The 17,257-nt window shown below is 42.8% G+C and overlaps 1 pseudogene; it reads right to left on the bottom strand.

Moving 5' to 3' along the window:
• Nucleotides 1-749: 749 nt before the first annotated feature.
• Nucleotides 750-16,911, bottom strand: LOC144577789 (L-lactate dehydrogenase A chain pseudogene; annotated as a pseudogene).
• Nucleotides 16,912-17,257: the final 346 nt, after the last annotated feature.

Raw genomic sequence — 17,257 nt, 5'->3', positions numbered from 1 at the left:
ACCTCATAGAACTAGAGTGAGGATTTATGCAAAATAATATATATATATAAAGTTCCTGACATAGCAAGGAGTCCACATTAAGCTCTTAGAAAATATTTTGTTACTACACTTAGTGAAAATTGAGCCTGAATAAATCTGAATAAGTTGTTTACCCAATGTACTTTATCTAGTAAGTGAGAGTCAAGATTTGAATCCAGATCTTCCATCTCCTATGATTCTTTCCCCATCTCATCATAGTTGTCTCACCACAATTTCTAATAACAAGGATGCATAGTGGAACATAAGTTACACAAATTGGGTGACTCTTCTTCTTTTCATGATGTCAGATGGGGCAGCAGTTGTAGGCGAGCTCTGTTGGACCTGCACATCCAGAAAGGTTCACCCAAAGATCTGGTACCTCAGCAGGGATAGTGGAATGCTAGACGTAACTGGGAGACTAGGATAGTTGGGTGACCAACACATGAAACTGGCAAAAAATTGATTTCTAGAAAGTATTTTAAAATTATAAATCAATAAGAATGAGGCAAACAACTCAGTAGACAAATGGGCAAAGTACATAGCACATAATCATTACACAAAGAAAAAATGTGAAAGGCAAATAAACATAGGAAACATAAGAAAAATATTCAACCATAATAGTAATCAAAGAAGTGCAAGATATCACTAAATACCACTAGACTGGCAAAAAACAATAATCTAACAATACCAAGTTTTGGAAAAGACACAGAGCAAAGGAAACTCCACCTATTATAAATTGATGTAATCACTTGGAAAACAAATGTTTCTATTTTGACTTTTTTCACTCCGCATTATTATTTTGAGATTTATCAATGTTAATTATGTGTATTAATAATCCATTCCATTTTATTGTTGAGTAGCATTCCATTGTATGATTATACCACAATCTGTATATACATTCACTTATTATTATATATACATTCACTTATTAATGGACATGTGTATTGTTTCCAGTTTGGAACTATTACAAATAAAGCTGCTATGAATATTCACGTGCAAGTCTTTATGTGGATCTATGCTTCCATTTCTCTTGGATAACTATCTAGAAATATAATAACTTGATCCTAGGGTAGGTGCATGCTAACGTGAAGGTTTGTATATTCCAGTGGCCAGCAGTTTGATTTCTGCAGACTAAGAGATACGCATAAAAATGTTCTTGGCAGCAATGTTCATTTAAAAAAAACTGGAAACAATCTAAATATGCATCAGCTACAGAATGGCTGATGCATATTTACAGTGCTACATGCATATAAAATGCCACAGTGTGGCATTTTCACTCAAAGAACTATTAGATAACAATAAAAATTAACATGCTAAATCTGTAAGTACCAAAATGGCTGAATCTTGGGAATGATACTGAGTAAATAAATAAATAAGCAAGTCACTAAACAGAACATCTGTATACAACATTTGTATAAAATTCAAGTTCAAAATCAGGTATGACTAAACTACATGTTACCTAGGGAATGTTATACACAAAATTCAAGATGGTAGCCAAATCTGGAAGGGCTTCAAAGGTAAATGGCATATTTCATTTCTTAAGCTGGGTAGCAGGTACATTGCTGTTTGGTTTAATTTTACCCTTTATACCTTACCCATATATTATTAAAACTCTTCTATCTATTCAATACTTAATAATGTGGCATGTGTGAACTCTGAGTCATTGTTAGTCCATTATGGTCGACAGCACACAACATCTTAATGCAAATGCAATTATCTTAAAATTTTGGAGCCATGTTTTGCCATAAAATATAGTGCTAAGACACCAACTACTGATTCTTCAGGAAAAGTCCCATCTACAGAAGACATGCACATTTCCACCACTATTCATGATTGCACCTAAGATGTCAACTCCTTGATATCAAGAACTAACCTGCCTTGTTCATTGGTTGGCCTCCAGAACTGTGCCTGGGACATGGCATGAGCTAAATAAATATTTGTGGGTAAAGGCAAAAGAGGGATAGAGGAAAGGAGAGAGGGAAGAATGAAGTGAGAGAAGGAAGGGGGGATTGAGGAAGGTCCTTTCAGAAGTGTATGTTGGTATTAAAGAAGTCAAAGATATTTCTTTAGACATAAAACTGTGCCTCTTGTGGGTCCATTTTCCATGCAAATACAACCCAGAGACTACCTTCATCCCCTCCTCTGTTATCCCCAGAGACAGTAAAGGACAGTATGATATCTCCCACGTGACTAACAGGTAGATACCACCTCTACCATACCACCTCTGCCATTCCTCCAATTCTTCAGTGGAAGCAGACAAGCACCAGAGCCCAGCCATTTACCACAGAGCCTGACCTTACCATTCTTATGGATTCCCTCCCTAGACTCAGACTCAGTTATATCAGAAACTCTGGAGATAGCACCTGGCATCGAAATTTCTTAAATCTCATTAACTAATTCCAAGGTATAGCCAAGAATCCAAGATTGAGAATGAGAGCCACTGGCCTAGAGGACAAAGAGCTCTTCATCAATACATACACATACATGCACAGTGACACAGAGAAAGACATATACACACATACACACAGAGAGACATACACATGCACAAACACACACAGAGACACATATATACACACAGACACACATACAGAGACACACACAGACATATACACACACAGACATGTACATATACACAGACACACACACAGAGACATTTACATACACACAGACACACACAGATATAAACACATACACACAGAAACACAGAGACATACACAGGCACACATGCAGATACATATAAACACATAGACACATACATGGAGACATACACAGAGAGACGTACAGACACAGAGACATATGCACATGTACACACAAAGGCATGACACAAACTGCATATACACATACGCATATACAAACTGCTCAAAACCTAGTTCTAAGAGCCACTGCATCAGAACTCCTCTTAGCATGTTGTAGCTGTGAACTTTCTTGTCCACTTTTTAATTTTAATTAGATTTGTACTTATCTCTTCTGCCTGATTATAAGTTTCAGGGATATAGGATTTGGTCTTCTTCCCCCACCTCTCAGTGCCTGGCAGCCCCTGCTGTGCATGGGTGCCCCATCATGGCTGACTGTGTGAGTAGCCTTGAAGGCAGCAAACATCAAGGAAAGCACTCCCAGCGGAGAGCTAGGCTTGTAGGAAATCCTTCAAGGATGTGGCCTGTACAGGCTCTGCTTTTCTTTTCTGACTCACTTCTTTTCCTCTGTGCTGGTTCACACATTCCTACCCATTTCCTGGCTCTCTAGCAAAAGTGGGGAGATCCTGGCCAAAAACCCAATTTTTCAGCATTGAACTGTGCTTTAAATAAATGCATCTGGGCATTTCAGATTCACAGCACAGACCCACTTCCATCCTTCCTACAGCTTTGGATCATTTGAACTGGCACAAGAGGGAACACAAAGGCCCAGACTTCCCTGAGAAGCAGTTAAGAAGCTAAAGAAGGGAGAGGAGAATGTCCAACTGAATTGGAGGCTCATGGGGCCTCTGACCACAATTCCTCATCAAAGACACAAAAATCAATTTTGAATGGATTTGGACAGATAGTCCCGCCAGGACATTCCAGCAGTGTCTAAATACCAGCAGCAGACAAGAATATTTGCTGTCCTGCAGGATGACCCTGTGCACCCAGGCTGCCAGGGAACTGGAGGCCTCCAGCTCCACCAGCTGTCCCCAGCCCCTGGCACTCTTCCTTCTCCACAAGACCCTCTATCCCCTGAGTCACCATCATGCATTGCTGAGTCCTCCCCAGGAAGCATGTCTACTGCTACCTTAAGAGTAGTGTGTTCCTTGCACTTTTTATTTCTTACTAAGCAGAGCAAATAAATAGAGATGCCACATTATGCCCAGAGCAGGTGAACCAGGTGAAGCTTTTGGCCTTAAAGCTAAGTCTACACGGAAGCTAAGAAAACAGCTTTTTCCACCCTCTCCAGCTTCCATGTCTTCTTAGCTGCAAGTTGCTGACAAGATGTCCCTACCACCAGCCTCCTGCATGCATAGTAGAAGCATCACTGAGGAAAAGGTAGGTGGCAGATGTTTCTTCTCTCCAATGTAGACTCCAACAGATTGATCATGCCTGCTGGGGTGCAGGCCCCCCGAGACACACACAAGGGACAGCAGAAAATCACAATTGACGAGTGATGTCTGCCACAGGCCTGGGAATGAAGCTTAGATGCTCACCTTGTTTCTGTCAGCCTATAGGGGAAGATGAAAGTTCCCTGTTGAACCAGAAAAAGGATTTTCATACAGATCAAGTACACAATGGTCAATATCTCCTTCTTATTGCGAAGAAGGAGATAGAAAGAAACGGGCATCTTATCTGTGCGACAAGCAAATTCACTTCATGCAACAGAAATGCAGAGTTTTTTCTATATTCAAGGTATTCTGCTTTTCTAAGAGGGGAGAAACTTCTATTAGACAAAGCTGGAGGAGGAGTGCAACTTTTGGTGGGCAGAGATAGTTTTCTTCCAAGGGTGGGCTCTTCCTCTTTTTGCTTCCTAGTAACTGAGGAAACAAGATAATCCTCTTAGTCAGGAATGTCCTGTATCTTAGAAGACAAAGACGGGAAGGAGGAAGAGGACAGGGCATGAGTGGCTCTTGGAAAATGAGCAAAAGGAATCTTCCAGACTCCCATCCCAGCTGTCCGGTCAGAAGGAAGGTAAAGAACAAGGGCTGAAGCTCTGAGTGTCCACACTTTGCACTGCCACACTTACCCCTTGCACAGACCAACCTAGAATCCTACATAGGATGGGGTGGGGGCACTGGGGCGAGGATTCAGGGCATTATGGTCCTTGTTATGTCTCCTTTGTCACAATGCTGTCAGTGAGGAAGGGTCTGATTGCAAAGAAGGAGCTGGAAAGAAACGGGCATCTTGTCTGTGTTGTTGGAGGTGAGAAATAAGACAGTGTTTTCTTGCTTATGCAGATCATAAAAAAAAAAAAGAAAAGAGAAAAAAACAATGTGCAGCATGCCAGCTAGAGGAAGCCTGGTTATGTAACAGCCCAACCAGAGAGGGGAAAAAAAAGAAAGAAAACTTCGGAGCCAGAGTGAACCAAAAGCTGGACCCGAATTTGCAAAGGAGCTTCTGTTTTGTTTGTTGGTTGGCTTGTTCTTTGCTTTTTGTAAAACAAAAAGGCTGAACTACAGTAACCTTGATGCTATCTAACAGCTTTGGCCCTGCTCCTACCACCTCCCTGTTCATCTGTGTCTGAGTGAAAATAAAATACAAATATGTTATCTGGAGTAGGGAGAAACACACACATTCCCATTGTCACATTAGTAGATTAGCTGCGCTTCAAGAGCAGGGCCGGAGGGAGCTGAGACAGGATGTTCAATTTTCAGCAGGGAAAGAAGAGGGTCAGAAAGGTCCTGAGGCCGGGCGCAGTGGCTCACGCCTATAATCCCAGCACTTGGGAGGCCGAGGAGGGTGGATCACGAGGTCGAGACATCAAGACCATCCTGGTCAACATGGTGAAAATCCATCTCTACTAAAAATACAAAAATTAGCTGGGCATGGTGGTGCGTGCCTGTAGTCCCAGCTACTCGGGAGGCTGAGGCAGGAGAATTGCTTGAACCCAGAAGGTGGAGGTTGCGGTGAGCTGAGATCATGCCATTGCACTCCAGTCTGAGTAACAACAGCGAAAGTCCATCTCAAAAAAAAAAAAGAAAGAAAAAGAAAGGTCCTGAGTGGGAGAAGAGAGAGTCAGGTACCTTGGTGTGGGGGTCTTCTGAAAACTGGGGGTGAGCAAAGGGACAATGAATGGCAGTCTAGATAAGGAAAGGCAAAACCGCTGAGAGCCCTCAGAGGAGAAGGGCAGAACTGCCGTGAAGTGGTACCTATGTCTCCATCTCATTGAGAACCAGTGCCAACAACTCTGCTCTCAGCTTGTCTCTGCCACATCCCCATGGAATCCATTGCTATTGAAATTAGCCACTCCTGAGGGAGCCTGTTAAGGTTTTCATTTGCTGTTTCTTCATCAGAGATAAAGGAGTTTTCCTTATTTAAACAGACACACACACACACGCACACACGCACGTGCACACACATGCACACACGCACGTACACACACACCAGGAGGACTTGGCACAGTGAAATCCCACAGAAAGACCTCTTTGGGTAGCTAGAGTTTCAACCTGGGGGATCTGGGTTTAGACAGACTCCTGGGAGTTCTGATGGGACCTTTTCTGAGAATTTTCTTAGGGTTTTGGCACGATTTTGTTTTCCTTCTATAAGATGTTTCCTACTTTATGAAAGGAAAAATTCTTAGCTTCTGTATTCAGAAACTTAACCCTCCCAAAAAACAAGGCCTTTGATGTCAAAGACAGTAAAACTGAGAAAACCATCCTCAGCAGGTATCTCAGCTCCATTCGGCCAGTCAGCAGGACTGGTTGACTATGGCTTTCTCTCTATACCATACTAAGCAAGACACCTGCAGAGCAGTTTAAGGCTTGCCCACAAGGGCGACAAGCAAATTCCCTTCATGTAACAGACATGCATTGAGTTCTTTCTATATTCAAGGCATTGTGCTTTTCTAAGAGGGGAAAGACTAAGAAGTCTGTTAGACAAAGCTCTGTTTTCAGAAACATATGCAAACACCTATAGGAAATAGAAGAATGTGGTAGGAGTTATAAGAGAGGTTCAGAGAAAGTGCTCAGGACTATGAGGAAAGGGAGAAATAAACTTCTAGCTGAGAGAGAAAAAAAAAGAGAGAGAGATGCCATGGAAGACAGAGCAGTTGAGTTGGGCAGGAAAGAAGTAGCTCTTAGCATAGGCTGCTCTCAGAAATGAGGCAGGTGGGTGACAGGGGAACAATGTGAGCTCAAGAGCCAGGAAGCCTGGCTTCCGGTGCAGGCTCTACCACTGGTCAACTGTGTGAAACTCTTTCCAGACAGATTTGTGTTTCTGAGCCTCAGTGTTTCTCATCTGTGAACGGGGGCCAATAATAGCTACCTCTTAGGGATGGTGGAAAAGATTACATGAGGTAATTAATGGTAGGCTCTCGGCATAACGTCTGGCACATAGAAAGTACTCAAAAAAATGTTACTTCATAGTTAGCTTTGAAAAAGAGGAGGGTCTGTGGGAACTGTGAGGGCGGCTGAACAGGAAGTCTTGATTGGCCAGTAGGGAAATGCCAGGGCAGAGATGCGAGATGAGAGGGTTTGATCTGCTGCCAAAAGTACCATGCTGAATGAGATAACTCAGAAGGACCAACTCACAGAATCCAAGTAAAAGGGAACAAAGACAGGACCAACAAGAGGATCCCTTGGCCCAAACCTCACTATCATAAATGTCCCAAGTTTAGATTTTTGCCATTACCTCCATCTGTGTTTATACATAAAATAAAGAGAGCCACTGCCAAGCAATGTGAATTTATATGAACATTTAATTCCACCAACATTTGGGCATTTCTTCCTTTTAAAGAAACTAGAGGGCTTGAAATATGGCAATGGCTCAGTCTCTGCTTGGCCTCTGAGAGCCTCTTGCAGGGTTTGGGCAGACCCAGGTCTGAAATCAAACTCAGCCTGACAGGGGGCCTTTCTACTTGGAAACAGCACCCATGCGGTATCTGACCTAAAGCAGCCATGCTCATAATCTGCATTATGGGATCTGGGCTTATGGAAATGGGACCCATCAGCTAACCTCATAGAGGAAACAGCATGAGGAAAAGTTCAGAAGGAAGAAAGCAAAATGCAGGCATAGGGACAACACATCCTGAAGACTGATGAAGTGTAGAGTCCAGGAGAGAAGGAGTGGGACCAGGGGCTGGAAACCCATGTGGGAGCCAGATCGTGGGGAATGCATAACCCAAGTGTCATTAACCCTTTTTATAATGCTGGCAATTTACACAACTAACAGCAGAGTACAAGGCATTTCTCAGCATCACAGCATTTATCCCTTGTTCTGAGACAGCATTCTTTGCTTCCATAACCTCGCAAGGCTCTGATGTTCCTTTAAGTGGTCCTTTCTTTTCCCAGCAACTGCCCAGGAATAGCATCAGCTGTTTCTTTTCACGCCCCAGGTGTGCTATTGACTCAGTCATTAAAGAATGAAATGCCCAAGGAGCAAAATGTGTCCATGGCCACCAAGCCATTCATTGCAAGGTGGTATCTGGTTTAACTCCTTGATTCTTTTTAAATGTATCAAATACCTTCTTGTCTATGTCATCTATCTGATGAAGGTCAAGTACTGGAGTACTAGAGGCTGTTTGTTCTGTGATGAAGACCAAAATATAGAGACATGCATAGGAAAAGGATTTTTATCAGGAGAGCCAGTCTAAGAGATACTACTTAGAAATAGAGAACACTGGATAGAGAACATGGGATATTTAGATGGCTTGTGAAGATTATGAGGCAGAATGTTGAAATGGGATTCTCCTAGAAACCCTGGGATGAAAGGGATGAAAGAGACTGTCAGTTGCCTTCCAAATGTCCATTCTCCCCTTGGAGGCAGGAAGCAAGAGACTCCCAATTGTGAGTTTACCCGTCCTCCTATCTGACTAAGTACTGGCCAATGTTAGCCAGTGTGCTGGATTTCCAGAAAGGAGCCATGAAATCTGACTGCTCTTCTGCTTTTCCTGCTTTTTCCAGGTAGAAATGCACATGTGACCATCAGAGTCCCAGTAGCCCTCCTAGCCCATGATGTGACCTTGACCATGAAAGTTAGACAATATGGATGGTAGAGTAGAAAGGAAGTTGCTAGATCTTTGATGACCGTGAATCCACCACGCTGGTCCTGGGCTACATACCTCTGCATTTCTTTCACAAGAAAAATTTATTTTTTTTTAATCCTTGTGTTTTAACCACTGTCTTTTCTTTCATATGCAGCTGTCTCTAATCCTAACTAATACTGAAGGCTGTTTATGCCCAACCACAGGAGAACAGACACATCCAAAGCCCATCTCTGCATCTGTCAAGTATCTTTGCCAATCTATCTCTGTAATAAATACCTAGCGCCAGCCAGACCCTGAAAGGAGGGATAAGAAAACATGCAGACTGATCCAGATGGTGCCTGTCTTCTTGGCAAAGTCCATCTTTTAAACACTACTCCTTCAGAAAAATCTTTTGTTAACTCCTAATTCAAATAAAGTCTCTATGTGATTCTCTCTTTAAGCACCTACTATGTTACAATCACTTGTCTCAGTGCCAAGGTACGGTCAGAAAAATGAGGGAGTCATGATCTTGAAGCCTCTCACAATCCAGTGGTGGGGAAAAGACATATTAACAAACTATTTCAATATGACATGTGGGTGACAAGCTAGAGGGCCTGTCTGAGACGATGTGAGAGCTCAGAGACGGGTACTTAGTACCACCCTGGCTGGGCTCTCCTGGGGAGATACCACCAGAGCTGAACCTTGAAGAAATGTAGTCTTAAGGGCCACACTTCCTAAAAGGAAAGCCTGAGATGGGGATTCCTGTACAACTTGTCAATGGGGTGATCTTAGAAGAGCCCTGCAGGTGACTGAAGAAAAGTTGAAAGGAAAATGAAAAACAAAGATGTGGAAGTAGTCGGGCTCAGTAGCTCACGACTATAGTCCCAGCACTTTGAGAGGCCAAGCCAGGCTGATCAAGCTTGAGTACATGAGTTTGAGACCAGTCTGGGCAACATGGTGAAACCCCCACCCTACAATTTTTTTTTTTAATTAGCCAGGCATGTTGGCACATGCATATAGCCTCAGCTACTCTGGAGGTTGAGGTGGGAGGATTGCTTGAGCCCAGGAGTTCGAGGCTGCAATGAGCTGAGATGATACCACTGCACTCCAGCCTGGGCAACAGAGTGAGACCCTGTCTCAAAACAAACAAACAAACAAACAAACACATGTGGAACCAGTGAATTCTAGTGTCAGCCTGATCTTACATGGAGTTCTAGTGCGAGTAGTCCCACAGTTAAATGTCTGTCCTTGAAGAAGGCTAGGACCTAGTAATCCAAATGCATTCAGTCCAGGGCTCTTGCCTGCCCCTGCAGAGATGCCTGGAGGGCATAACCTTCCAGGCATTTCCCTCTGGGACCATAACCAAGGCTTATTCTCTGGACAAGAGTACAGCAATGAGCCATTAGCAACCAATATTCAAAGCAGCTAGCAGATGGGTGCGCCAGGTCAGTAGTGAGGAAGCTCAATTGCATCTTCTCAGGTGAGAAGAATCATGTAAACAGAAGGAACAGCCTGAGCAAAGGCCACCCAATTTCTTCTGGCTGGGTATGGTTTGGAAGGTGGTATAGGCATTCCTCTCTAGCTCATATAGTATCAGGCCTTGAGCAGGGAGAAACCAGGCAAAGCAATGGGCAGAAGCTAGACGGATTCCTCTGTTATACTATGAAGTCCAGATTCCATCCTGTATTCATAATAATAACACCAACATGAATAATAATAGTGCAATATTTATTTCATGGTTAGTATGTGCTAATGTCTGAGGGCTTTCATTTGTTTTCTTTTTCACTCATGCAATGTCACTATGAGGCAAGTGGTATGATTCATTGCACTTTATAGACGAGGAAACTGAGGGTGAAAAAATTATGTAATTTGCCCAAGAGCATATGACTAACAGCTGGGACTGTAAGCTGCTATCTGTCTGAGCATACGCTCATCCCACCATAATGCAAGTGGTTTTAAGCAAAGGAGTGATGCTGCCAGATTGATTTCCATTTTAAATATTGCACTGGGGCTGCCCATCCTCCCTTGCTAATTTCTCACTGATACACATTTCTGGGGTCTTTTTCCCTTGCATTTTTCAGCTGGAGAAAAAAACAAAAACAAAAACAAAAAACTTGAATGCCCCGATTCTGGCCATCTAAATCCCATTCCCAGCTGCTGAGGCCCCTCCCAATGAAACCCCAACAACCTTCCCTTTCAGTTCCCCCTTACCCCAATCAGGCTTCCTAAGCAAGTCCTCCTCCACATCCCAAAAGAGCCAAGCCAGAGCCCCCGCCCTTCCACTAACCAGCTGCCAGCCCCAACCCAGACAGATCTGACCCTAGAATTTTTTTTAGCACCGTCTGTCATGCAGCTTGTTCCTTGGCCTCCTCTACCCAAGGGCAAAGCAAGGCAAAGGGCTTCCAGGGACCCGAATGAATAGAAGGGATGATCAGACAATACATCATGGTCAAGGCTCTGATTGTCTGATGTCAGAAATTTGGCAAATGGAACTGCCTGTGAGTACACACTCTCGGGCTATAGTCAAAGCAGTTAGTCCCGAGGAGGGCAGGCATAGGGAAGGCATCTGAGAGGTCTACAGAGGTAGATGGAAACTGCTGTGTTCTATTATTCATGCTTGTGGTCTTATTTAAAATAAGTAAATTAATACCTTAATAAAGAAATTTTAAAAGGTCTTACCCATGGGCCAACAATGAAAGCATTTCATGGACCAAGTATTTGTATGAACCTAGTTTGTGCTCCTAGGTCAGATATGCACATATCTCTACAAGGCAAAAATTACTGCTTAATGAAGGAGTCCCCACAAGGAAAATGCCTCTTAAGTTATGACTAGAAGGGGACAAAAGCAGTGGAGGATGGTTCCCTGCAGTGCTGATAGCATCCTTTTTCTACATCTGGGTGCTAGTTCCTTGGATGTGCTCATTTTGTGAAAATTCAGGGAGGTATGCTATGCTCTTTCTTCTTTATGCTTCAAAAACATAGCAAAGAACATTTAACATTTTTAATTGCTCTACTTGATCTGGATCCATATCTAAGACAGCAACCACTCCAGAACCCAACTGGGAGTACCCCATAATACTGTCTTTCGGTGAATTCCTTCAAGGAATGGCTTAGTAGCCTGTGCCATCCTGAGTCATACTGGAGCTAAAGCACACACACACACACACACAAAAAAAGTAAAACTGATTCTGGCTTTGGTTTAATGTGTGATATTTTGTTCATCGTTGATTGTCTACATTAACTTTGACTATTTTTGAAGGACACTGCTTTGTATATTGTTATTTCTCTTACTACTAAGCTTTTTGGTACTCCCTTAAATTCTGCATCACCCTATTCCTGACCCTCCTGGTACTCACCAAGCTCATCATTGAGCTTGACCATGAGAAACTCAAATTCCCTCTTCCTCACAGAAATATCTGTACTACCATGAGCCCAAACCATGAAACTCCCAGTGAGAATCTTGAGCTCCTTAATGACAACACTGGCCTTCCCAGTGACTTCAAGTTTATAAAGAGCATCCAAATAATCTCATTTATTCTCAGTCAGCTTGTGGGAAGGCATGAGCAGTATCCCAATTTTCCGGTTAAAATATGAGGCTTTGCAGGCCAGGCACAGTGGCTTATGCCTATAATCTCAGCACTTTTGGAGGCCGAGGTGAGAGGATCACTGAAGGTCGGGAGTTCAAGACCAGCCTGACCAATATGGAGAAACCCCAACTCTACTAAAAAAAAAAAAAATTAGCCGGGCGAGGTGGCACATGCCTGTAATCCCAGCTATTCGGGAGGCTGAGGCAGGAGAATCGCTTGAACCCGGGAGGTGGAGGTTACATGAACCAAGATTGCACCATTGCACTCCAGCCTGGGCAACAAGAACAAAACTCCATCTCAAAACAAACAAACAAAAACATGAGGCTTTGCTTTGATAGGAAAGTGATATTTCTAGGATGACTTTGAGCAGGGACAGTGTATAATTAATCTCTCTATGACATACAGTATTTAGCACAACTTCTTGCAGCTCAAGTCAGCCTGCATATCTTCAAATCCTGGATCCACCATTTCCTGACTTGCTGTGTGACCCTCGGCAAATTATTGAATTTCTCTCAGCCTCTGTTTTCTCATCTGCAAAATGGAGATCAGAATAATTGATTTTTATTGAGGATTAAACAAGGTTATCCATAAAATGCACTTAGCAGTATGTTTGGCATGGACTAGGTATTTGATAATATAAACTATGATTATTGCCCATAGGACAGGCTTGAAAATATTCATGAAAAGGAATCTGATGCCAGCTCAGGCTGTCAGAATCAACTTTTGCTATGAGGCACCTTTTAACTGCCATCAGATCACACAAGAAGAGAGATTTCAAAGCAATCTGTTATCAGAAAAATTATCTGAATTCTGGAAATAGGTGAAGAAGATTACCAAGCATTTCTTCACTGTAGTGCTGAACTTGACTTTCTATTTCCTGGGCTATTTTACAACCCTGTAGAGGCAGAGGCTGACTTATAGAATTTTGTCTAGTCCAGATGCAAATAATTTCAGTCTAGCGGATAAGATACCCCATAGATTGCAATACATATTAAATTGTGTGTGTGTGTGTGTGTGTGTGTGCGCGCGTATGTGTGTGTCCCAAGCATCTCAAATGCTCTTTGGACAGATTTTAACCTATTACTGCTTCTCTAATTAATAAATGAGTTGAATAAAAAATCTTTGACATGCATCTCTTTTGTAATTGCATGTCTTCTTTGGTTTTGTTTTTAGAGTCACATTTTTTTAACCTTTTGAAAATCATACTTTAACACCATGAACAGAGATAAGGCTTTCTCTGGGGACACAGATGAGGCCTTTAGGGAAGTCACATGATTCCTCGCTGAGCAAAAACATCCCAGCAACACCTTTCAGGTTGAATTGGCCACTGAGCAGCCCTGACCCTGGCCCCCTTCCTCAGACATTCCATCTGTAGGACTTCACTCCCAAGCAAGGCTTGGGGAGCACTGACAGCTTTCTTTCCCTGCCTCCAAATGAGAATCCACATCAGTGCAGAGGCTGGCTCCCTGAGGTTTACCAATTACTTGGCAAAGTATAGAGATAACATTCTGTGCAAATTTCCTCACATTGTTCTGCCTGGCTCTAGGTGTTCCCAGATAGAATAATCTAGAGATAAGTGAGGGGAAAAGAAGCTAGAACTTGAGCCTCTTCACAAACTCGCCCAGTCATTCCCACCACTACATTCTGCACTCAGGATGCTTGCAAACTCATCTCACCTTCTCATTCTGCTACTTTCTGGAAAAACCTAGAATTAAAAAGTCTTTTGCCTCCTTCAGAACCCCAGTGGAAATCCCCTCCTCCTGAAGTCAGAATAAAATTTTGTGGCCCAGTAGAGCTTGTGGTAATGGACACTACCTTTGAGCATGAATTTTTATGGTGCCTGGTGGTGCCCATCAAAGTGCAAGCCACATTCTAGTATCCTCTTCCCCTCAGCGCAGCCCTCAATCTGCTTCCAGGATGGACCTTCTTGTTTCCTCCTCTTGCTTTCACTCTATTCCCAAACCCCTTCTTGATTAAAAGAGAAAATGTCTGATAAAACCCATCTTAGCCTTAAACATCTCATTTATTCAAATGATATTTAGTGAACTCTTCATATTTGTTAGATTCTGTGGTGGGTGCTGGGGTCACAATAGACCCTGGTTTTTTCCACATTTACTTTCTATAGGTAAGGAGGAAGACAGTAAATTGGTACATAAATGAGTGAACATATTACGGTGGATGCTATATACTAAATAACAGGGTGGTAGAATATCTCCCTTAGATATAGTTTTTAGAAAAATGTTATTCAAGAAGGAGACATTTAAGCTGAGAGGGAAAGGAATCAGAAACAGAGAGACTAGTAACTGCGGTGGTTCTGGATGTAAAAGGTCTGGTGTTTTGAGAAATCCTTAAGGGTAGCCAGCTCCCAAGACGGGCCCCAGTGATTCTCACCTCCTGAGACTCATGCCCTTAAGTAGTCCCCACCCCCTCTGGACAGAGCTTATGTGTGTAACCAAGAAGACATTTCAAACATGAAGGAATGTGCCTTCTAAGCCCAGGTCTTAAAAGACATTGCAAATTCAGTCTTGCTTTCTTGAATTATTCAATTTATGGGATATGAGCTGCCATGTTGTAAGGATACTCAAGCAGCTCAATGGAGCAATACACATGGCAAAGAACTGAGGCCTTCTGCCAACAGCCATGTGAGTAAGACCATCCTGAAAACAGATATTCCAGTCCCAGTCAAGCCTATAGATGATTGCAGCCTATGCTGACCACGGCCTTATGAGATCCCTTGAGACAGAACCACCCAGCTACCTTTTAATTCCTAACCCAAAGAAACTATGAGACATTAAATGCTTATTGCTCTTGTATACAGCCATAGATAACAAATATAACCATTTAAATATGGTGAACCAGATAGAGAGTGATAGAAGATGAAGCCAGAGAGGCCAGCAGTAGCCAGGTTACCTGGCCACTGGAGGCTGCAGTAGGAGTCTGGATTGTATTCCAGGTTAGATGGAAACTTACTGAAGAGTTTAGGCAGCAGGGTGGTGTGGTGTGATCTCATTTTATTTTATTTTCACTGTTCAAAGTTTATTGGGGGTTTTAGTTGGTGTAACACTTGGATAGTTGGTTGCATTGTTTATATGTAGATCTTTTTACATTGTATGATAATGTACACTACTGAAATATATAGTTCACAAAATAAGATCCTTTGGAACAAGACATGCGATATTGGATCTATACATTGAATGCCAGGATGTGATCGACTGGGAAAAATGTTGGACTAGGCATGTTCAGTGAAGGAGCCAGGCAGTTATATAACAAATGAACATCTCTCTGGCTCAAGGGGCAACTGCAGCATGTGCAGCACTGGCAGTGGTGCCTCAGAGGTGGCACCTAACCAGTTTAGGACTACACAAGGTTACCACCATCCAGCATCAGAATATAGCTGTAGGACTTTACAAAACATTCCTATTTCTAACTTCTGGAATTGATGTTTTTCACAGTCCATCTTAAAATATTACTGCTTTAATCACAGATCAGATAAAAAAGGACAACATGCACAATCTCCAACTAAAATCCTGTTGCAGCCTAGACAGTGAAATGGCATGACATCAGAAGACTAATATTGCAGCTCCTTTTGGATCCCCCAAAGTGTATCCACACTTCTTCAAACGGGCCTCTTCCTCAGGAGTCAGAGTCACCTTCACAACGTCTGAGATTCCATTCTGTCCCAAAATGCAAGGAACACTAAGGAAGACATCATCCTTTATTCCATAGAGACCCTTAATCATGGTGGAAATTGGGTGTACCCACCTAAGATTCTTCATTATAGTCTCTGCCAAATCTGCCACACAAAGTCCAATGGCCCAGGATGTGTAGCCTTTGAGTTTGATCACCTCGTAAGCACTCTCAACCACCTGCTTGTGAATCTCTTTCCACTGTTCCTTATCTGTATCAGTCCCTAAATCTGGGTGCAGAGTCTTCAGGGAGACACCAGCAACATTCACTCCACTCCATACAGGCACACTGGAATCTCCATGTTCCCCAAGGACCCACCCATGACAGCTTAAAGGGTGAACTCCCAGCCTTTCCCCCATCAGGTAACGGAATCAGGCTGAATCCAGATTGCAACTACTTCCAATAACATGGTTTTTGGGAAAGCCACATATCTTCCAAGCCACATAGGTCAAGATAACCACTGGATTTGAAACAATAAGCAACTTGCAGTTTGGGCTGTATTTTACAACATTAGGAATGATGAATTTAAAGATGTTCACGTTACGCTGGACCAAATTAAGATGGCTTTCTCCCTCTTGCTGACGTGCCCCAGCCGTAATAATGACCAGCTTGGAGTTTGCAGTTACATTATAATCTTTGCCAGAGACAATCTTTGGTGTTCTAAGGAAAAGACTGCCATGTTGGAGATCCATCATCTCTCCCTTCAGTTTGTCTTCAATGACATCAACAAGAGCAAGTTCATCTGCCAAGTCCTTCATTAAGATACTGATGGCACAGGCCATACCAACAGCACCAACCCCAACAACTGTAATCTTATTCTGGGGGGTCTGTTCTTCCTTTAGAAGCTTATGAATCAGCTGATCCTTGAGAGTTGCCATTTTGGTCTTGGACCAAAAGGAACCAGGAATGCACATCGGGAGGGCATCGGGGGCGCACAGCAGTGGGATCCGGACTCGGCGGCAGCTGCTCCAGCACCGATCTCATTTTATAAAGATCATCAATGTGGAGATCAAATTTTAGAGGGACAGGAGTAGAAATAAGGAGACCACCTGGAAAACTGTTGCATTAGTCCAGGATGTCAAGAAAGGTGATTTGGACTAGATAGGGAACAGCACAGATAGAGAGAAGAGAATGGATTCAGCATATATTCTGAAGGCAGTTATCATGACTTATAGATAAATTGGCCATGAGGGACGGTGGAAAGAAAGGAATCAAGATGATAGTTAGGTTTTTAGCTTATGTAACAGAGTGCAAAATAGCACCATTTATTGAAATGAAGATTAGAAGGAGTAGATTTGGAGATAAGAGAATCAGAAGACAAA

Source organism: Callithrix jacchus, chromosome 9 (genome assembly GCF_049354715.1).
Source record: "Callithrix jacchus isolate 240 chromosome 9, calJac240_pri, whole genome shotgun sequence".
NCBI lineage: Eukaryota > Metazoa > Chordata > Mammalia > Primates > Cebidae > Callithrix > Callithrix jacchus.
The sequence above is the reverse complement of the archived record's forward strand: the minus strand, read 5'-3'. Positions and strand labels throughout refer to the sequence as shown.